This window comes from Moschus berezovskii, chromosome 7 (assembly GCF_049115385.1).
Source record: "Moschus berezovskii isolate FMDL1 chromosome 7, NW_MosBer_1.0, whole genome shotgun sequence".
Taxonomy (NCBI): Eukaryota; Metazoa; Chordata; class Mammalia; order Artiodactyla; family Moschidae; genus Moschus; species Moschus berezovskii.
The window spans coordinates 75,273,980-75,297,999 of record NC_142466.1 but is presented as its reverse complement, the minus strand read 5'-3'; positions in this window follow the sequence as shown (position 1 = coordinate 75,297,999).

Sequence of the window (24,020 nt, the reverse complement as noted above, 5' to 3'; positions counted from 1 at the left end):
TCACGGTTGGGGAAGGGGCCATCAATGAGCACAAACCCTTGATCTCCCTGATACAAGACAAGGACTTTGAGGCTCCGGAAGACTAAGTGACTTTCTCAAGGTCACACAGTGAGTCCCTGGCAGAGTGTCTAGAACCCAAGTGTTTGATTCCCAGGCCTGTGTTGGTGTAATTAAATACACAGTTTGCTGCAGGCAGGAGACATATACATGCTCTATATAGCTTTTGCATAACATATTACAGTAAAGACTGAGCCCCGACTGAGATTCTCAGCAGGAAAATAACAATTATTTAATCAGGGTTCTATTTATACTTTTATTGTGAAGGTTAGGTTAAGATTCACTGGCTTGATTAAGGGGGCTGCCTACACATGAAAGTGTTTACTAAGCTTGGCTCCCTGGAGTGAAATTCAAACAAAGTTGTGACATCTAAAGCCCATTTTCATGTCCTGAAAGTCCTGAATGTCTTTTTGGAGAGCTGGATCTTTTCCTTAAAACAAACAAATAATTATCCTTAAGGATACACTGTAAACAGAGTTGATTAAGACATAAAGAGTCCTTCATCTATGGCTTTCATGGCCGTGCATCATTCATTTCAGTCTAGAAACCTAATGCAGATAAATATACCTAGAAATACTAAATGAAAAGCTTCTGTGTACTAGAGAGCTTTACCATGTACATTACACTATTTGATCCTTAGAATAGTCCTGCAGAGTTGGAAAAGCAGATATGATTATTTCTGTTTTCCACGCAAGGAAGCTGAAAGCACCCAGGAATTCAAAGACATTTCCAAGTCTCCCGACTTATTGGTGAAGGAAAGCACTAGAATGGAAGGAAGGAGTCCTTTTTCCTTATTCCTTAGGCTTAGCACACGCACCACAATGCCACCAATCATGCACTTCACTACTAGGGAGAAGGGGACAGGAAGTAGGAGGACCCCCCCACACCCCCACCAAATGAACTTTATGCTTTCTTCCACCTATAGTACTGATGGTCTGAGACCCAAGCCAGAAGCAGGAAACGGTTTCAGATTTTACAGATCAGGGAGGAAATCGAAACGACCTGGCCAGGTCACCCAGTAACCTAGAACTGTTACTAACCAGGGTTCTTGACTTCCTTAATCAATGGAAAATGATCAGAGGTCAGACAAGAAATTCAGGTAAGGTTTCTTGGGGGTTCCTGCTGAAGCAGAGTGGAGCAAGGACAAACAACAAATTCCCTTGCTTGCTTGCTTCTGGAGGAGGCGGGTGTGAGCTGGGTCTTTATATGGAGGGAAGGTAGGGAGGCGGGGCCAGTGGGGTGGCTTAGGAGTTTTGCCTTTAGGTGATTTTGAGTGCATGCACAGAACCCTACTCTTGCTTCTGATACCCTGTTTTTGCTCCAGGCTCTTCGAAAGTAGTAGCTGGGTTTTTGATCTCAGTGTATTTTTCGGGTCCAGAGTTTGCCCCAACTGCACGTGCAAGTAGTTATTTTTAGTCTCACACAGTTTCTTTGTATTTTGTTGCTCAAGGAGAGGTGTGTCTAGGTGCAAGCATTGCAGCACTGCTGCAAAGGGTCCCAGGCCCCAGGCCTGTCTTAGAAATGAATGAGAAGCAGAAACTGGGGGCTGAGCTCTCTCTTCTAGCTCAGCTGCCTGGAAGATGTGGATGGGGCATCATGCCCAATGGCTGTGCTCTGCTGGGAGCTAAGTGGCAATTCCATCCCTTACTGGATCTGTGTCCTTAGGCAAGCCACCTTTACACTCTGAACCTTGGCTACTGTATGCCATTTTTATGGTGATCCAGTGAAATGAAAGACTTTGCATGCATGCTAAAATGCTTCAGTCGTGTCCCACTCTGCGACCTCACGGGCTGTAGCCCACCACATTCCTCTGTCCATGGGATTCTCCAGGGTTGCTGGGCCCTCCTCCAGGGGATCTTCCTGACCCAGGGATTCAACCCATGTCTCTTACTTCTCCTGCACTGACAGGCGAGTTCTTTACTAGTGCCACCTGGGAAATCCTGCACTGATCCAATGAGATAAAAGACTTTGCTAGGCTTTAGAAGCTGAGACTCATTTAACCTGTGTGGATGCCTCATTCCATTCATCCAATTGGACTAAGGATTTACTTTCAGCTCTGGGAGAGGCTATATAGGAAGAAAGCAGAGATGGAAGGGAAAAGATCAGATACACACATTGATATTTCAAGACTCAAACAGCCCTGGCAAGGGTGCCATTATTTTTTAAATGATTGTAAGAAAAAGGTCATTGGATGACAGAAATGTAAGTAATGTTGACATTCCCAGCAGGACAAGTGGGAGATTTGGGGGAGTCAGTAGGCCCTGACATCCTAATCCCTACCAACCAAGCACCTTATCTGACCCTGTAATTGTGTTCAAACAAGTTCCCCTCTACAATTCTTCAAAGTCGGCCTTCTCTTCCCAATTCTTGGTAATGCCCAGAAAGGACCCTTCCAGCAGGCAGTGCCTCATTGCCTCCAGTCCTGATCTAGTCTTCAGAGCCCAATCTCTCTATGAACGTGCCCTCCCTAGCAGAGCTGGCTTGCAGATTAGGGCACAGCTCAGGGCACAGGCTCTGTCTCATTGGCTTTGGCTTTTCCTCGCCCTTCTCTGGGAACTGAAGTTTCTTTAAGCAGCCACACAATTACGAGTATGTTATCCACACTCGACTATGTATTGGTACAACACCCGCTGATATACAGTAGTAGGCAGATTGATAATGGGACACATTTAAGCTGATTGCCACTGGAGATAAGTGATGTCTCTGAATGAAGGCATTTTTGTTTAACCTCTGAAGGCAGAGGGGATGGAGAAAGTTTTATTTATTTTTTTCTTTATAAAAAAGAAAGCCTTTTTGAGGATGGCTACGCCTCCCTGAGATTCTCATTTCAGATTAGGCTATCAGGTATACAGTACAATCAGAAACTTCCACTCCAGTCAGAGCCTCTGTTTGATAGTCAAGCCTTCATGGATCTTTCCTGAACGGCTGACGCTGGCTGGCTCACAGACATGCTTTGTGTCCTTGAGGACAGCTCTATTAAACGAGGGTGTCTTCTCCTTCCCCTTCTCTCTTTCTCTCTCCTTTGCTTCTTTTGTTGCATCCCTCTCTTTTCTCTCTGCCTTCCCTTTTCTCCAATTGATTTCATTCTTCTCCCCACATTCCCCACCGCTCCCCTCCTCTCTTGCCACAATGCTGTTTCCCATTGTCTTTCTGGCCATTTCACCCTGAGTCTCCATGTCTCTCTTCTGCATCTCCATCACCATGGAGACTCTCCCCTCCCAGCCCCTTTCTCCTCTGTTGTTGTCATTACTGTTCAGTCTCCAAGTCGTGTCAGACACTTTGCAACCTCATGAACTGTAGCACGCCAGGCTTCCCCGTCCTTCACTATCTCCCAGAGCTTGCTCAAACTGAGGTCCATTGAATTGGTGATGCCATCAAACCATCTCATGCTCTGTTGTCCCCTTCTCCTCCTGCCCTCAATCTTTCCCAACATCAGGGTATTTTCCAGTGAGTCAGCTCTTCACATGAGGTGGTCAAAATACTGGAGTTTCAGCTTCAGCACCAGTGCTTCCAGTGAATATTCAGGGTGAATTTCCTTTAGAATTGGCTGGTTTGATCTCCTTGCAGTCTGACTCTCAAGAGTCTTCTCGAGCACTAGGAGAAAGCCAAGCCTGGGGAAGGTTGTTTGGGTTCTAAGATTGTGAGCCTTGTCTTTGTAGAGAGAGCATGGAAGCAGTCACTTGTGCTTTTGGCTCTCCCAGGGCTGAATTTAAGAAGGAAAGTGGGTGCAGAGGCACTCAGCTGGGTGCTGGAGGTAGCACTCCAGGGGACAAGGAGGAAATTGAAGAAGAATGCATTAAAATCAGGCAGAGTGAAAGAAGAACTAAAAGACCAAAATGGAGATGTTGGCAACAACTGCCTGACTTTGACTCAATAAGGAGGGAAAATTCATTAGTCACAGATTAAGCTGCTCTCCAGCCAGTTACCACTGTTCAGATACAAAGATAAAGAGGAAAAAGCAAAGCACCAATCAATCTCTTAAAGGGGACACTTGCTGGCATCTAATATCTGGGTAAGTGGTTGAGGGATCTGGGTGATGACCACTCTGTTGTGGGTTCTCCAGGCAGTGAATGAAGAAAAGCATCTTTATAAACACATTACACCTCATGGGGAGTAGGGAGAAATTCAATTAGGTTTGAATGAGAAAGGTAACTTGAATATCAATTAATTGTCTAATTGAAGATAATGGAGACCTGGGGGCACCCTGCCAGGTTGATTCCCACACCCCAATGCGGAGACTTTCCCAGGGATTAAAGATGCAATTTAATTACACGTTTCTATTAGATTAGGTGCTGATTGCATTCAGCGCTCTGAGTTAATTACATAGTTAATTACACAGCCAATAACTTCCCTTGCCTAATAACCCTATTGGACGCAGCCTGGTGCTGCAGAGGGGAATCCGGTTCCTGTAATGGGAGTCCTGGGAGCCCGGAGGTGGTGGGAGTATCTTCCACAAGGGGACATGTGAATACTAATAGGGAATTATTCTAATTGTCCCTTGTTCTTGATGAACAGTAAATTATTCTAATAACATTCACCATTGTATTCATTTGTTATCTAAGGGTAATTAGGAATGAAGGACTTCCAGGGGCCTCCCCTGGGGCACAAACAAGGCAGCACTAACTGGTATTGCCTTCATTTTGGATGCCAGGCATCTCCAGGGCAACTCATCCCTTCTTCTTGATCTCCCTGATACACTCCAGGACCAGGCAAGTGGTGGTGATGCTACTGGTGTCTGGGTTGGGTTCCAGATCTCATCCTTGCTCCTACACAACACAGGGTCTCTACTCAGAATAATTCTTTCTGGGTTTTTATCTGAGAAAGAATATGGCTTGTGTTTTGGGTGCAGGCTAATGAAGTCCAGCACAGCCAGTTGGCTCACTAGTGGAACAGCTATCGGGAGTGAAAGATTAATTTATTCTCAAGACTTCCAGAAACCATTATTAGGGGCTGCCTGCAAGCCCGGAAGGGAGGCTTCACCAGAAACTAGCTTCCGGCTTTCATCGATGTGAAAAAGAAAGCTCTGTTGTTTTAACCATGTAGGAGTAGTAGTGTAGTTAGTCACTCAGTCATGTCTGACTCTTTGCAACCCCATGGGCTTAACCATCCAGATTTCTCTGTCCATGACATTCTCCAGGAAAGAATAATGGAGTGGATAGACATTCCCTTCTCGAAGGGATCTTCTCTACCCAGGGATTGAAACCAGATGTCCTGCATTGCAGCCAAATTCTTTACCTTCTGCGCCACCAGGGAAGCCCTGTTTAGCCATGAAGTTGTTTTTTTCAGTCAGAGCTAATACAATGATTAAAAAATGACAAGAACAACTGTGGTTTCCAAACATCTTTCTCCCCTGCATTAACACCCCCTCCCCCAACACACACACTCTTTTTTTTTTTTTTAATGCATTGTACTTTTGTTCATGCCATTCTCTTTGCCTGCATTATCCAGCCCTGCTTAACTGTCAAATGTCAAAAAATATCTCTCATTCTAAACTCTTCTAGAAGTGTTGTCCTGATATTATCTCCTTCCTTTATTCTACCTCTCTAGTTCACACATAACCCTACATTTATGAGGTAGCTTAATGCATTGTTGACATGCTTGCTACCCCTGTTTGAGAGTTACATACATGAGGACATAAGCCTTGTTTTCTCCATCTGTGTATACTGAGGGTCCAGGGTGGCCCTGGCACATGAAAGGCACTTGTCTCAGTCAGTTCAGCTGCTGTAACAGAATTCCATAGACAGGGTGGCTTATAAGCAATAGAAATTTACTCCTCAAAGTTATAGAGGCTGAAAGTCCCAAGAAACTGGGAGATTCAGTGTAGGGTGAGAGACCATTTCTTGGTTCATGGAGACATCAATTTGCTGTGTCCTTACACAGTAAAGGTGGGCAGAGGGCTCTCTGGGGCCTCATCCATAAAGGTACTAATCCCATTCATTAGGGTTCCACCCTTATGACACAGTCACTTCCTGCATTAATCATTTTTTTAAATTTTCTGTATATGATATGATATTTTGATATCTTTAAGAACCTTCCTGATTCATCTTCCCTTCCTCGGGGTAGCTAATTCTTAGAGATAGCCAAGGGCTCAACAGGAGCTTGTCTTTGATATGAAAACAAACAATCCAGAACCATACTGCCTTTGTCTGACCTGTGCATCCAAGGAGGCATATTCCTCTGCCTGAATCATCCCAGGGCCAGGTGCCATGCAGCAAGACACCACACCTACATCTTCCTTATCCTTTCATCTGTTGATGGACATTTAGGTTGCTTCCAAGTCCAGTATTGTTGCCTGAGGAATCCCATGACAGAGGAGCATGGTGGGCTATAGTCAATGGGGTCGCAAAGAGTTAGATACAACTGAGGCAACAGCACACATGTGCAAGTCTTGGCTATTGGGAATATGCAACATTAAACGTTGTGGTACATGTGTCTTTTTATACAGTTTTAGTCCAAGAGGGAGGGAATATATGTATATGTATAGCTGATTCACTTCATTGTACAGCAGAAATTAACACATTATAAAGCAGTTACACTCCATTACTTTTTTTTTTAAGAGCATACTTATAGTGCAAACCTATCAAAATTATTCAAACTAGCCAATCCTAGATTGGTTACTCTGCCCTGCCTTGCCATGCCCATGGAAACTCCAATAAAGACCATGTTCTAAACCTTCCCCTTCTGCTTCCAGTTCCTGACCAAATGGCACTCCCTTGTCCCCACGTGACAAATCTGCCTCTTGTTTCTGTGGGAACTGTAGCATTAAACATTTCTTTCAATAGCATTGACTTCTCCATGTCATCACTCTGTCACCTTTATAAACTAAGACCTGGACCCAAAACACCTCCCAAAGGCATCACCTCAAACAGCAATCATGTTGGGGATTAGGATTCAACATATGAATTTATAGAAGCAAACACTGAATCTATAGCTGTATTCAATAAATATTTGTCAATCAAATTTTCTGTTTTGATGCAGGTATTTGGAGAATTGGACATTCAATCACACATCAGGCTTGACCATTCTGGATTTTTCTCATTGGGCTTTTGACTATACTGTTCTGGTCATGATGGCAGTTCCTGAATATGTCTCTAGGTACAGCTCTGATGTCTAATCAACTTGTGTACTCTGTAATCTTTGGTCATCAGCCATCAAACAAGTCTTGGTTGGGAGTTGGCTGGAAAAGCAGGAGGTGCTATCTTATAAGAGGTCATCTTTCCCCAGTAGTCCCCACATCTGCCCACCTAGGCTCTCTGCCTCACTATATGAAAAGTGAAAAAAGTGAAAGTGTTAATCATTCAGTTATGTCCAACTCTGTGACCCCATGGACTGCAGCCTGCTAGGCTTCTCTGTCCATGGAATTCTCCAGGCAAGAATACTGGAGTGGGTCTCCATTCCCTGCTCCAGGGGATCTTCCTGACCTAGGGATCAAACTCAAGTCTCCTGTATTGCAGGCAGATTTTCTACCACTGAGCCACCAGGGAAGCCCACCTCACTCTATGGCCCTGGATAATTAAACTTTCACTTTTCACTTTCACACATTGGAGAAGGAAATGGCAACCCACTCCAGTGTTCTTGCCTGGAGAATCCCAGGGACGGGGGAGCCTGGTGGGCTTCCATCTATGGGGTCACACAGAGTCGGACACGACTGAAGTGACTTAGCAGCAGCAGCAGCAACCAGGACTTTCATCTGGATCCTTTTACCTTCTATTCCCACTGAAGACTGTTCACTGAATAGGTCCTTATCTGAGAATTGTATCCTCAAGGTTTTCTATCAAAACTAACCTCTTCAATGTCATAACAAGTGATCCTATGTTCCATTGTAGAGAGTCTAGCAGTCTGAAATTGACTTAGTGTTAATAGTAAACAAAATTTCAGAATGTTCAGTGCACTCTTTGCATTGAACCAAAAGTCTCCTTTAATTACTAAACTCACCTGCTCTCAACTGGAGGTGGTATCACCCTTGAGGGGCATATAGAAATGGTACAGATGTTTCTGGCTGGCACAATAACCAGAAGAGTTACTATCATTTAATGAGCTGAGAGCAAGGGTTTTAGATGATTTACACTGCAGGGAACAGTCCTGTACAATGAATTGCCCCACCCTTATTGCCAATCACACTGTTTAAAGACACTGCACAGGGACTTCCCTGGTGGTCCGGTGACTAAGACTCTGCACCCACAATGCAGGGGGCCTGGATTCAATCCTTGACCAGGGAACTAGATCCCACATGTCTCAACTAAGGGTTCTCATGCCGCAACTTAAGATCCTACATGCTATAATGAAAATTGAAGATCTCACGTGCTAAAACTAAGACTCAGCATGGCCAAAAAAATAAATACTAAAGCAACAACAACAAAAATCCTAGCTTAAAAAAATATAAGAAAGACACAGCCCCAGACATTGGATTGTCAAATGCCATGTGCAGCAGAATCCCAAGATGGAGAGGGGAAGTTCTCATTCTGGGAACAGGAAGCCTTTTGATAATTGGCTGCTTGTCCTGTGTGTACCCCAACCTGCCTGAGTAGTAAACCCATAGTCCTTCCAAATTTTCCCCAAGCCCTGCGTTTCTCCCTCACCAGGATCTTGAGGATCACCAGGATTCATCTCTCCACTAGCCTGTGGTCCCTTTGAGTGGGTATAGGATGCGGATGATGAACTCAATGAGCTCACATGCCCAGAGTACCATGCTATTGTTGGAAATCTCTTTCCCACATCACACTGTTGGCTGAGCAGAGCCGCCATGAGGATGGCAGTCTCCAGTCATGGTAACAGTGGGTGGGGAATCTCTGTTGCTAGATGAAGCTCAAGGGTCCTCTTCAGATAAGTCATAGAGGTTTTCAGAGCTTGCTTGACCAAACCGGGGATGGAGCAGTTGTAAGCTGACTCTTCCTTGGGGAGTCATTGTGTAGTGTAATGTTAATCACTCAGTTGTGTCTGACTTTTTGCAACACCGTGGACTGTAGCCCGCCAGGCTCCTCTGCCGCTGGAATTCTCCAGATAGAATACTAGAGTGGGTTGCCATTCCATTTTCCAGGGGATCTTCCTGACTTAGGGATTGAACCTGGGTCTCCTGCATTGCAGGAAGATTCTCTACCATCTGAGCCACTAGGGAAGCCAGGGTGTCCTTAGTCATATAGAAAAAAATCCATCTGGAGAGACTTACTTTCCACAGGAAAGTCAGAGAGAGTTACTTCCAACCAGCATTTCAAGTATGCATGCTCAAGTAATCGGGTATGATTGAGAGAGCTGGTCTCATCTCTGTCCCTGGGACAGTTCCAGAGGGGGGTGTGTGGGCCTCAAACTCTCTCCTCTGCAGTCTAACATTCTTAAGGGGCTGACAGGACAGCAGAAGAGAAGACATATTACTCAGGGTCCTTGGTTTCAAGCAACTGAAGTTGACACTTGCCAGGAAGGGAATTTACTTATGAATATCACTTCCCAGGTGGTGATAAAGAATGTTCCTGCCAATGCAGGAGACATAAGAGACTCAGGTTTGATCCCTGGGTCTGGAAGATTCCCTGGCATAGGGCATGGCAACCCACTCCAGTAATCTTGCCTGGAGAATCCCATGGACAGAGGAGCCTGTGGGCCACAGTCTATGGGGTCACAAAGAGTTGGACATGACTAAGCAACTAACACACACAAAAGAGGGTAGCTCCTACTTCCTTCATTGTGAAATACATGTGGTAGGAGATATCCCAATTAGTATGCTAGACAGCCTAAAATGGGCAACTATCTATGGCCTAAAGAAACCCCATAATATAAGAGGACAACAGAGATTTCTAGCACAAGAATAGTGTAGTGATGTTGACAATCAAGACCAGAAGTGATAGGGAAGATGTGACATACTAAATTCTCAGCCCTACTGCTGTCCAGTCACTAAGTCACGTCTGACTCTTTGTGATCCCATGGACTGCAGCACGCCAGGCTTCCCTGTCCTTCACTATCTCCCAGAGTTTGCTCAAACTCATGTTCATTGAGCTTGTGATGCCATCCAACCATCTCATTCTCTGTCACCCAATTCTCCTGCCCTTAATCTTTCCTAGTATCAGAGTCTTTTCCAATGAGTCAGCTGTTTGCATCGGGTGACCAAAGTACTGGAGCTTCAGCTTCAACATCAGTGCTTCCAATGAATAGTCAGGGTTGATTTCCTTTAGGATAGTAGACTGGCTTGCTCTCCTTGCTGCCCAAGGGACTCTCAAGTGTCTTCTCTAGAACCACAGTTCAAAAGCATCAATTCTTTGGTGGTCAGCCTTTTTTATGGTCCAGTTCTTACAACCATACACAACTACTGAAAAAACCACAACTTTGACTATATAGACTTCTGTCGCAAAATGATGTCTCTGCTTTCTAATATGCTGTTTAGATTAGTCATAGCTTTTCTTCCAAGGAGCAAGCATCTTTTAATTTCTTTTAGCAGTCACCATCCACAGAGATTTTGTAGCCCAAGAAAATAGAATCTGTCACTATTTTCATTTTTTCCCCATCTATTTGTTATGAAGTGATGGGGCTGGATGCCATGATCTTAGTTTTTAGAATGTTGGCTGAGACAGTTGAGAAAACTGAGATCTTCTTATCCTCTACTCACAGAATCAGAGAAAATTGAAATGAACAAAAGCACCTGCCTGCAGTGACAGTGCTAGTTAGGGTCAAGCATGGACTAGGATCTAGCACACATCACCTCTCCCATTACTCGGCTGTCCAGGTGTCCTGGAAGCCCCTGCTCAGTCTTGTGAGCCCCAGGCCCTGAACAGCCTTGATCAAAGGGCACAGATGTCTCCCCTGAGATGTGAAATGTGTTGTTTTAATTCAAGCTTCCTGAAGTCCACTCCCATATGTTGAAAACAAAAGGGGGCAGCCTAGAGAGCGGGCTAAAATCTGGGAAGAAGGGTAGGCAATTTCATCTCTGTTGGTTTTGATGTAGGTGACATGAGCAAAAGTAATGAAGATTGAATTCAGTGGACTGAATTGTTGTCCTCAGTTCTCACCCCTTCAGCTTCCACACTATTGTCATGGCCTCACTGTGGGCCTTGCCTGTTTCACTTCTTGTCTTCTGACTCTTCTGTCCCCATGAGAATGTATTGGCTCCAGGAGAATGACAGACATCTGGAGAAGAACCTTACCTGCAAAATCCAGTGTAGTGATGTCAGCCTCCCCCCACTGCCCTGACCCCCACCCCCCAGCAAACTACAGAGGTAGGTGCAAAGATGAACCATTGTTGTGATAAGCCACTGAGTTTTAGGACTGGTCTGTAATGCATTCACAATATCTGACCAAGAAAACCAGCTTTAGGTTTTGTTTTGTTTTTTTTTTTTTGCACCTGTCTTATAGTTCAGGATCCAGAAACATGGACATCAACCCCCTCTCAATACACACATCTGCATGCAAGGAAAAATTACTTGAACTTGCAGTTCCTACTCTATACTTAGAGCTAGTGCAGCTAATGACGTGCCAGATAACTCTCCATGGCTAGCTTTGTGACCTTCTCCTCCTACCCACAACCTTCTCAGCACCTCAGTTTCCCACTTGGTTGACCATTGTCCAGGGGCTGTAAGCACTCAGCCATGGGAAGAAGGTGAGAAATAAGGGAGATGTCCGAAATGATAATGTGACCAATGGTCTCCACTCACCTAGAAGTCAATAGCCAAGCTTTTGAGCACTGAGACTGGTGGGGAGGGGTCAGTAGCAAACTACAGGTATGGCTCCCATTCTTGGACTTCTCAGCACCCTTAGAAGGTTGCCACACAAAAGGGCCCCCAGGGGTCAGGGCAGACATCAACATGGTCATTTTTGTCACAAGAGTGGGATCAAGTGGTGGGGATGCCAGAGAGGAAGGAGGAGGATTAGGTGGCAGAATGGACCCCCAGACAGAAGACAGCCCGCACCCAAGATTACAAGGAAACAAATGAGCAGAGTGGTATGACATCTCAGCAGTGTGTGTCCTCCAGAGCATGAGTGGAGAGGAGATGCTGGCTGGGGAATTTTAACGTCAAGGGGGCTGACCTATACTGCTGCTGCTGCTGCTGCTAAGTCACTTCAGTCGTGTCCGACTCTGTGTGACCCCATAGGCGGAAGCCCACCAGGCTCCCCTGTCCCTGGGATTCTCCTGGCAAGAACACTGGAGTGGGTTGCCATTTCCTTCTCCTATGTGTGAAAGTGAAAAGTGAAAGTGAAGTCGCTCAGTCGTGTCCGACCCTTAGCGACCCCACGGACTGCAGCCTACCAGGTTCCTCCATCCATGGGATTTTCTAGGCAAGAGTACTGGAGTGGCTTGCCATTGCCTTCTCTGGGACCTATACTAGTATCTTCATTTGACATGGGCTTGGAATGAACAAAGACAAACAATAGGGTATCCCCCTCATCCCAAGTATGGGCTTCCTTGGTGGCTCACATGGTGAAGAATCCACCTGCAATGCAGGAGACCCGGGTTTTATCCCTGGATCTGGAAGATCCCCTGGAGAAGGAAATGGCTACCCACACCAATATTCTTGCCTGGAGAGTTCCATTGACAGAATCTGGCGAGTGTTACAGTCAATGGGGTTGCAAAGAGTTGGACACGACTGAGTGACTAAGCATACACGCTCCAAGTGCATCATTTGCTTGGTCTCCCCTACGAACAGCTGGAGACACTGGTGGGGAGAGGCCATATCAGAGCCTGTGCTGGGCACTGCATATCCTGGAGGGCTCCGAGGCTGAAAGGATGAAGAGTCTGTGGCAGCCAGAGCCCCAATGGCTGAATCTAGCGCAGATCTCAGGCGCTCTGAACCATGAAGGGAACATGAGGGACGCATTCCAAGGAAACACTTCATCACCTAGAGACAACATATTGATCACGGATTCTGGGCAGCTGATTTCTCAATTCAGGATGCAGTGAACATTTTAATAAACTCTTTTTCTGCAGTGAAGATAGAGATCCCAGGTTTCTGAAAGCTGGCTTCAGAGGGAGGGTGGCACACAGATTCCTGTCTGAGGAGCAGAGGCAAGGGGCAGGGCACAGGTTGCCCCTGGGACTGGGTTCTGGGGTTTGAAAGCAAACCTCCCAACTTTATTCTAAGTTGCTGCTGACTATGTAGACATACTGTACTTTATCTTTGTTTCCCATGTAATATTCGCTATAACCAAGTCTCCTAAACTTTAGTGGAGTCCCTCTACACTTGCTAAATATTCTAAACTCTGGGGTTGATGTGGCTGGAGAACTAGAATGGGAAATTAAGGAACCAAGGAGCAACCTCTCAGAGCTGCTGTGTCTTTTTTTTCTCGAGGAGGAAGAGCTTTCCATGTAACTCATGTATTCTGGGCAGAAGCAAAGAAGATCCAAGAAGTATATAGACCATATGTTGGCAGCTGATTGGAGGAGGTGCAGTGCTGGAGAGGCTCTGCAGGGTGATGGGAAGACCAGGGCTTTTCTACATCCAGGCTATTCTGGAACCTTCTCTTTTCATGGCCAAGGTGAAGGGAAAAGGCCAAGACTGAATAGCTAGTGGGATTGCATCTCAGTTCTCCCTTTCAGTTTTGTTTAATGTTTATGAGGCAACTTCCTCTGAATCAGGAGAAATGTTCGAGGTGCTTCCTCTAGGATAAATCATTGATAATCTTTGAATCCTGGCTCTGTCTTTTTCTGTCTGGGTCACCCAGAACTATATCCTTCACCCCTCTGCCTCACCTTTCCCGTGAGGACACCAGGACTCTCACAACTCATCTCAAAGAGTCAGATTATATGAGATATGTAGTAAAGTCCTTAGCACACTATCTTACAACTACCGAATGAATTATTGAATCAATTAAATGGACATGAGCTTGGGCAAATGCCGGGAGATGCTGAGGGACAGAGAGACCTGGCGTGCTGCAGTTCACAGGGTCGCAAAGAGTCGGACATGACGTGACAACTGAACAGCAAATTTATACTCCAACACATATTCTGAGTATTTTACACAAAGTTTCCTTTGACCCACCTTTGCAATAGGAACTCTTACCATGCTCATTTTTATAGATGAGTCACCTGAGGCATGGAGAAGTTAAGTAGGTTTCCTAAGGTCACAGAGCTGGCACTTGGAAATGACGAAATCCACACATAGGCTGTCTGAGGGAGCCCCTGTGCTCTGGTGAGTTTTCTTGCTCTTTCTATATCCAGGTAATCATCAGTTTCCTAGGAAGAGGCTAACCTAGGAGGGAGAGTCCTAAATAATTTTTCATGTAGCTTTTTGAGTCTTCTCTTTTCCTTCTTCTTCTTTTAAAAGGAAAAAAGAATCTCTTATCTTCAGTTTCAATCCTTATCACCAGTGTGAAGATTCATAGAGTTAAAGAGAGCACAAGGACAATACCCAAGGTCATCAAACACTCTAATTAAGTTATCAAAGGCCTTGTGTTTGCTCATAACTCAATGGACTTCAACTCTCAGTAGACTTCCTTTGTACGAGAGTAATTTGCACCATCGAAGAGCAAAAACTGGCTGCAAATGGCAACTTGAAAAATTAACCCAGCATCTGGGACTGCACCCTATGGGTTGTGGGGCAGCTGACTAGTTCAGTGAATTGTGTTCAAAGGGCAGCAAACTCCAGCAGGCAGTCTGGCAATGCAATTTCAGAACCCCAGCAGGTGATGGCATCCTTGTTCTAGACCTGAGGTAGCAATAAGTAACTCATACTGTCTCTCTAACTCCTGTGCTCTTGGCAGATTTTGCTAGCTGATCACAGAACTATTTTTTTCTAGATCCATGTATTGCTTCAGATTTGTCTCATCTACTTGGAGTTAACCCTGGAGAAGAATTACATCTTGTGAGTAGGGGAAGCAGAATTCCCAATAGCAGAGCACCACTGGATTTATAGGCCTCCAGTTCTTATTGTTGTTACCATTCAATTGCTAAGTCATGTCCGACCCTTTGCAACCCTGTGGACTGCAGCTCGCCAGGCATCCCTGTCCTCCAGTATCTCCTTGAGTTTGCTCAGGTTCATGTCCATTGACATTCCATTCACATTCAGTTCTTATAAGGAACTAGAAATAAAGCCAGAGGATATTTTGGATCAACATTGTAGTGAGAAGAAAAGTTATGAATGAGACAAGTTAGGCTCAGACTTATGTAACCCACACTGATATGCTTAAATAGCAAGATTTGTACTCAAACACCAGGTCCGTCTAGTCAAGGCTATGGTTTTTCCAGTGGTCATGTATGGATGTGAGAGTTGGACTGTGAAGAAAGCTGATCGCCGAAGAACTGATGCTTTTGAACTGTGGTGTTGGAGAAGACTCTCAAGAGTCCCTTGGACTGCAAGGAGATCCAACCAGTCCATTCTAAAGATCAATCCTGGGTGTTCATTGGAAGGACTGATGCTAAAGCTGAAACTCCAATACTTTGGCCACCTCATGTGAAGAGTTGACTCACTGGAAAAGACTTCGATGCTGGGAGGGATTGGGGGCGGGAGGAGAAGGAGACGACAGAGAATGAGATGGTTGGAAGGCATCACCGACTCGATGGACAGGAGTTTGAGTGAACTCCGGGAGTTGGTGATGGACAGGGAGGCCTGGCGTGCTGTGATTCATGGGGTCGCAAAGAGTTGGACACGACTGAGCGACTGAACTGAACTGAACCTTTCAGAGGGTTGTATACCTACCCCTATCTTAGAACAAGTTCATCCTAGAGCTGGAGGCACCAGCCAGTCTTGCTATGAGCAGCTGGGGCAGGCAAGGAAGGTGAAGTGAGGCATGAGCTAACACTGATACCAGAGAGAGATTAGCATATGCAGAGCTCTAAGCCCATGCTTAGCCCAGCCATGGACTCCTGGCTCTCAAAAAAGAGTTTGAAAGCTTAGTTTTCAATTGTTGAAATATCCTGTTGTGGGGAAGAAGAGTAGGTTGATGTTCACCTTAACCCTGGAAACAACTTTATCTAGCAATCTTTTGGGGGTGTTGAGAAGCAATAAAGTGGGAGTAGCACCTGGTACTTGCTACTGGTCACCCAGCCTCATTTCCCAAATGTTCGGTTGTTGACAAAGACAAGGGGTCTTTGGTCATGTTGTCACTCTGGACACTTGTCCTATTTCTCACTGCTTTTCATACCTGAGTGCTTAGAATCCCTACAGCCATGGTCAACCAAATGGGCAAAAGAGAAAAGTAGATTTCTCTGAAATTTGGGTAGCCCTTTTCTTGCATGTGTGCTCATTTCCTTCAGTCATGTATAACCCTTTGCACTCCTATGGACAGTAAACCACCAGGCTCCCCTGTCCATGGGATTCCCCAGGCAAGAACACTGGAGTGGGTTGCCACACTCTCCTCCAGGGATTCTTCCTGAGCCAGGGATCTAACTCATGTCTCTTGTGTTTCCTGCATTGCAGGCAGATTCTTTACCACTGAGACACTGGGGAAGCCCAGCCCTTCTCTTACACAGGTAAGAAGTGAAGTTCTTTCTAAGCCTATGGAGGTTATTTATTTAGTAACTAAGAGCATGGTTTCAGTTTGATCCTGTTTCTGCCACTGACAAGCTTGTAGCTTAGGCAAACTCTCTAAGCCTTAGCTTTATCATTTATAAAACAAAGAATTCTAAAATCTAGTCTTAGGATGGTTGTGAACCCTAAATTAAAAAATGATGAAAAATGGTTAATAATCTTGTTTAGTAATGCACATATGGTAAGTGTTCAACTGTTTTTTATCAGTGAAGAGTTTATAAGGGAAAAAGGTAGTAAGATAACAAGTGTGCATGTATGTTGGGCATTTACAATTAATATACAGTGCATCTCAAACATTATTCTAAGTATGTTACATCCATTGAAATATTTAATTCTCACAATAACTAAGGAGACTGACTGCATTGATGGCACCTATTAACAGAGTCCTCATATCCTCTCCCTTTGCAATAAGACTTTCCTCCCTCTCCCTCAAAATAGATTGAGTCTATTTGCCCTTCTCTTGAATCTTATAAGTTTCTTTGACCAGAATAGTCTGGTAGAAATGATGTTGTGCTAATTTTGAGCTTTCCACACATCTGTCTCTTGGAATCTTGCCATGTCAACAAGCCTAGACCATCTAGAATAAGCTTCTAGCCCAGTTGTTCTGGCTGAGACCACTAGACAAGCCTTAACCCAGGACATGTGTGAGAGGCTCCTCTAAGATCAGCAGAGTTGATTCCCTGCCCACAGATACAGGAATGAGACCATATCTACCTAGCTGGGCCCAGATTTGTGAGCAATAATAAATACTTACTCATCTTAAGCTGTGGAGTTCTGAGGCAGTCTGTTACACAAAAATCTAACTGATACAATAACTTTATGAAGAAAAGGTGAGAAAAATGAGAAACAGGAAGGTTAAGCAGCTTGCCTCAGGTTACACAGCAAGTAAGGGTTGGAAATAGGATGCAACCATTGACAACACCAGGACATCTCACCCTGGCTGGATATTATCTACTCTATATTTAACAGTAGCATTTAAAAATAGTTTCACTGTGTTTCATCTGAGGGTTGAAGAGTTACACTACTCAGAGACATCTAGGCCTGTCAATGGCAATATTCAAACTTCAGTGGCTTAGCACAACAAAAGCTTATTTCTACTTGATATCACATACAACTATGCCTTAAGGTCACCAAGAAATTAAGAGGTTATGTGTAAGGGTCAGACTTAGCAAAGCCTTGAATTAATGCCTTGCCCACCTCCTCTTGGCCAGAAAGTAGACCCAATCTAACTTCAAGGGAGCCTGGGAAATGAAGTTTTCTTGCGTGTACAGGAACAGGAAGCAGTATATAAACCTACAACATTGTCTCTACCAAAGTGTTAAGGAGAAACTAGATATTAATACTGCTGATTCCCATCAGAGGGACTTCCCCTGTCTGCCTGGGTGCTGCCCTGTGTCCCAGCTGCATCCTTTGCTCAACTTCTGTTGGTTCACCCTTGAAACAGACCCAGAATCTCCTTTTGCTGAACTTCGAGGGTGCAAGTCAGAGTTAATTGCTGACTGTCCCCCACCCCTCCACCCCTCATCCCATTGATCTATATGGATCTTCTTCCAGTGCTGAGACTTCTGGGTCAAATGACTTGGTGAGGCCATGGACCTTCCCCTCCCTCCACTTTGTATGACTAAACAAACACCAAAAAATGATGCACAGGATTCCAAGGGGCTCCCTATTCTTCTGACAGCCATCAGGTAATAATGTCCTACATGAGAAGACCCCTAGCCCATCTTTGTCATCTTCAGAGTGCAGAATCTGAAGCTTGGGCTAGTTCCTGAACTCACCCAAAGGCAGACCACTAGTGGCAGGAGTGACATGCAGGTCTATCCTAGAACTGTGGGGTTTTTGTTGTTGTTTATTTTTATTGTTTGCATTTTTTGTTTCAGCCATGCAGCGTGGCATATGGGATCTTAGTTTCCTGACCAGGGATTAAACCTGTGCTTTCCAAATTGGGAGTCCAGTGTCTTAACCACAGGACTGCCAGGGAGGTCCTGGTCTGTCCTAGAGTTGAAGGACAGGTTATTGTAGATGTGCTTCCCTGGGTTGGGAAGATCCCCTGGTTCTCCAAGGGCATGGCCACCCACTCCAGTATTCTTGCCTGGAGAATCCCCATGGACAGAGAAGCCTGGCGGGCTACAATCCATGGGGTTGCAAAGAGTCACACATGACTGAAGCAATTTAGCACACAGCATGCCCGTGCCCTCCTCCAGGGGATCTTCCCTACCCAGGGATTGAACCCGGGTCTCTTACATCTCTTGCATTGACAGGCAGGTTCTTCACCACTAGTGCCACCTGGGAAACTCTTGTGGACAGGGAGGTCCAAAACATTGGGCCTCTGCATCACTCCCACTGATGCTGAGGGCCATTAAGTGCCCCCAGTGAGGACAGTAAGAGGGGGCCTGGGAAGGTGGGGCTCTGTATGTGCAGGCACATACTTCCTGGTGTAAACTGACATGAGAGCCCCTGACACCCTTTCCTTCCAAGTTTTGAGGTCTGTAAACAACATTTCCTTCTAGAATTTGTCATGAGAATGTGATCTTATTGCTGCTGCCTAGAGGTAAGCATGGGGAGCTGTGCAGAGCGCTGGGTGGAGCCCAGTGGAGGTAGGGGAGGGGCTGTGATAGTACCGGGCCCCTCAATCAAGAAAATGAAGCATTCAGCGGTGAACAATGGACAGTAACTAGGAGGAGGTAACAGGCTTGTTTCCCAGGAAACGGTCTCACTGCTCTCTTCCCTAAACCCCGTCTGTCCATCATTCACCCTCCCTCTGCAGGCACTGGACATTCCATCCCCAGTACCACTGGGATGCTATTCAAAGCCAGGAATGAGAGTTTCACTTCCATCTCCCTCTTAGCACTTCACTGGTCGCCTTCTCTGCCTCATTGAGGACTCAGTCAAGGACAACGGGGGGACTCCAAGCTTGATGGGGGAGGGGAGGCCCAGGGCACAGCTCAGAATCTCTTCTGTAGGGGAGAGAATCAGGCTAAAACAAACTCTGGGATGATAAAAAAAAAAATTTTTTTTTACTTAGCAGCAATGGTGATATCCATAAGGATTAAAAGGCAATGTTGAGTGTGGTGTGAGCTTATATAGGTGCGGTGGAAATGTGTGTGTGAGTAATAGTGTGTGTATGAGTGTGGGGCAGGGGGAGCTTCCCTGATGGCTTAGTGGTAAAGAATCTGCCTGTAGGAGACTCAGGTTCGATCCCTCGGTCAGGAAGATCCCTTGGAGGAGGGCATGGCAACCCACTCCAGTATTCTTGTCTAGAAAATCCCATAGACAGAGGAGCCTGGTGGGCTACAGTCCATGGGGTTGCAGAGTCGGACATGTCTGAAGTGACTGAGCATGCATGCATGTGTGTGTGGTGTGTGAGTGTGAGTGTATGTGGCAGCTGGGATGACAGTGGCAGCTGGCTCAAAGCCGTATCAAAGATGGCCAGAAGTTTAGCAAAGCAAAAGATACAGGGGGATGAAGCTGTTGCTGCATCTCCTATCCTAACTCAGATGACAGGACTGTCCTTTCATTCCTGAGGGGCTGAAGAAACAAGGTGGGTCCTGTAAGGGCTTAATTACAGTTGCTCTCATCACAGCAGGATGAAAGACCTAACAGTTTCCTCTGGAGTCTGGGTTTTTCACTGAATGGTGGAGGAAGGCTGGAAGGAGGGCTTGGCAATGACTTTCCGTGTGTATTCTTGCCAGGGCCAGGAGCCCATGCCAGCCCACTCTGTTATTTAGCATCTGGAGAGCTCTTTGCCAGCGTCAAGCGCTTTGTCGTCTTCTGATTAGCCTCCAGCTCTTGCAGTTCCAGGAGTGAGGTCAGTTCCATCTCAGAGATGGGATAAAGTACAGAGTGAAAGATGTGAAAAGCATCTGCTGTAAGGGTGTCATATTTTAAAATATTTCTTGAGCATCAACTGTATACCATGAACCAAACAACAGACTCAGAGTCTTTGGTGACATGTGTTGATTGTACATGCCTGACAGTGTGCTGACCAACAGCCCTAAATCTCAGTGGCTTCAAACAATAAAGATGTACTTGTTCATTTAGTTGATTAGTTCATCACTTTCCTTGTCCATTGCAGGTTGTTTGAAAGTTGTCCTCCCCATTATCCTCATTTCCGGACCCAATATTCCATTTTTGAAATATTGGTCACAATGGCCAGCTTGGAGCTGGGAAATCACATGTTGACTCTTAAAGTTTCCATCTAGAATTTTCTCAGGTTACTTTTGTTTGCATGCCATTGGCCACACCTAACTCCAAGGCCCTAGGGAAGCGCAGTCCTACAACATGCCCAGAGAAAGGATCAGAAGTGTTTGTGACTGAACTGATAACTATCACCAAAGAATGGATGTGGTATCTGTGGGCTACAGAATCATGAAACGAAAGATGGAAGAAATTAAAAGATCATCCAATAGATCTTTCTTAATTTACAGAAGATTAAGGCTCAAAGGGGGCTCACCAGGTGGCTCAGTGGGTAAAGAATCCGCCTGCAATGCAAGAGACACAGAAGACCCAGTTTCAATCCGAGTCAGGAAAGATGCCCTGCGGGAGGGCACAGCAACCCACTCCAGTATTCTTGCCTGGAGAATCCCATGGACAGAGTAGCCTGCTGGGCTATAGTCCACGGGGTCACAAAGAGTCAGACAGGACTGAGCAGCTGAGCACACAGGCAAGACTCAAAAAGGAAACAATTTATTCACATTTACAGTGTTCTACCTTGTTTCCCCTTTTCTTAAAGTCCTTTGGTTGTTCTCTTTTAATGTTAGGATAGAGAGTTAATCCTTAATGTGGTCCACCAGACTTGGATCCTGCCTGCCTCTCCAGACTTACCCTTGACAACATGTCCTCTCACTGTCTACTCTGGGCACACAGACCTTCCTTGATTCTCCACACGTGCTGAGGTCCCTCTCCTCAGGACCCTGGTTCTTTCCATTCCCTTCACCTAGATTGACCTTATCCTCTGGTCGTTCCCCTCATTGGCTCTGACCTCTTCTTTCTCATCTCAGCCCAAATATCACTGCCTCAAGGAAACCTCTCCAACCCCACTTAAGCAAGCTGATAATGGATGATAAAAAATTAATGACAATTCAAAGTACTAATGGTTGTTTAAATCAACTAACTACCAGCAACACACTAGCTAATTCACTTGCAATCCATCAGAATTTTAGCCCAAAGGAATAGAACGGTGAACATTTCAGGGTGGCCAATATTTCAGTTCCATTGACCAAGCATCAGGTACATGCCTGCTTCATACAAGATCATTGCCTCAGGGTGTGTACAAGGATGACACCTAATATACCTCTTCCGTTCCGTCGCTCAGTCGTGTCCGACTCTTTGTGACCCCGTGGACTGTAGCCTATCAGGCTTCTCCGTCCATGGGATTTTCCAGGCAAGAATACTGGAGTGGGTTACCGTTTCCTTCTCCAGGGGATCTTCCCGACCCAGGGATCGAACCCAGGTCTCCCGCATTGGAGGCAGACGCTTTAACCTCTGAGCCACCAGGGAAGCCCAATATACCTCTTAGACTTTTGCATTTTTCCTTCTCTTATCAGAGCTCACATTTTTGTATTTGGATTGGAATCCGCTTGCAGTACAGGAGACACAGGAGATGGGCATTTAATCCCTGGGTAGGGAAGATCCCCTGGAGAAGGAAATGCCAACTCACTCAGGTATTCTTGACTAGAGAATCCCATGGACAGAGAAGCCTTGTGGGCTACAGTCCATGGGGTCACAAAAGATTCAGACATGACTGAGCAACTAAGCATAGCACATGATGGTAATAATTTTCTTCTCCACTAGTAAGTATGCAACCCCATGTGAGGACAGATGTGGGGTCATATCTCTTTGCTCACTTTATGTAACAAGATCATTTATTCTGATCCTGTATCTCAAGCACGCATGATGCATTCAAGTACCATGGATTAGGTACATGCCACACTTCAATTAAGAGTGGATACACACAGCAGGGAGAAGTAAAGATAACACAGCGCCAGCTGAAAAGAGGCAGGACGAATGCCTTGTTCACCTCAGCATCCCCAACACTTACCTGTGCCTGGAGCCCAGTAGGAGCTCATTAAATGTACATTTGCTGTTATCATTGAAATCCAGGAAAATAAAAGTCCCAAGCCAGGCTTTCACTGAGAGTGTACTGAGGTGTGTAAGGTATTATCCTAGTACACACCAGGAGGCAATGATCTGGTATGAGGCAGGCAAATGCCCGGTGCTTGGTCAATGGAACTGAGCTATTGGCCAGCCTGGAATGCCCACCACTCTCTTCTTTTGGGCTAAAAGTCTGATGGATTGCAACTGAATTAGCTTGTATATTGCTGGTGGTTAGTTGATTTGAATAACCATTAACACTTTGAATTGTCATTAATTTTTTATCACTCATTATCACCTTGGTGTGAATGACTAATCAGAAACCAGGACCCTAAAGTACAGGGAATAGGAAAGACAGATACGGAGCTGGAAGGATGCAAGCAGGCAGCGGGAGGAAGGCTGAATGTACTTGATTTGAGTGGTACTGGGTTGAGGGGTGGGTATGGCACTTCGAATTGCCTCCTTTCTTCTTCACAATTTCAGTCCTAGTTGGGAATTAGTGATTTCCTGCAATGTTGGTTGCACAAAATGTGATCAACAGGATTTTAAATCATAGCCCTGTGGTAAGAATAGTGCATTTCTCTACTTGAATCTCCTCCCTGGGGAGGTGAGCAAGCTTGTTCCTTATATGGGGTAATGGCAGGAGTATGTCCAGGGGTCGGCTGAAGGGGTGTCTTAGGTGTTTTGCTCACTCCTTAAGTGGTGTTGACTGCATGTATAGAACCCAGCTTTTGCTCCTGACCCTCTGACTTTGCTTCAGGCATTTCAAAAGTAGCAGTTGGGTTTTTTGGTCTCTTTGTATCTTTTGTCCAGAATTCATCCTACCTAAGGCAGACACCTGACCTGCCTCTTGAGAAACCTGTATGCAGCTCAGGAAGCAACAGTCAGAACTGGACATGGAACAACGGACTGGTTCCAAATAGGAAAAGGAGTACGTCAAGGCTGTATATTGTCACCTTGCTTATTTAACTTCTCTGCAGAGTACATCATGAGGAACGCTGGGCTGGAAGAAGCACAAGCTGGAATCAAGATTGCTGGGAGAAATATCAATAACCTCAGATATGCAGATGACACCACCCTTATGGCAGAAAGTGAAGAGGAACTCAAAAGCCTCTTGATGAAAGTGAAAGAGGAGAGTGAAAAGTTTGGATTGCAGCTCAACATTCAGAAAACGAAGATCATGGCATCTGGTCCCATCACTTCATGGGAAATAGACCGGGAAACAGTGGAAACAGTGTCAGACTTTATTTTTTTGGGCTCCAGAATCACTGCAGATACTGATTGCAGCCAGGAAATTAAGACGCTTACTCCTTGGAAGGAAAGTTATGACCAACCTAGATAGCATATTAAAAAGCAGAGACATTACTTAGCCAACCAAGGTCCGTCTAGTCAAGGCTATGGTTTTTCCTGTGGTCATGTATGGATGTG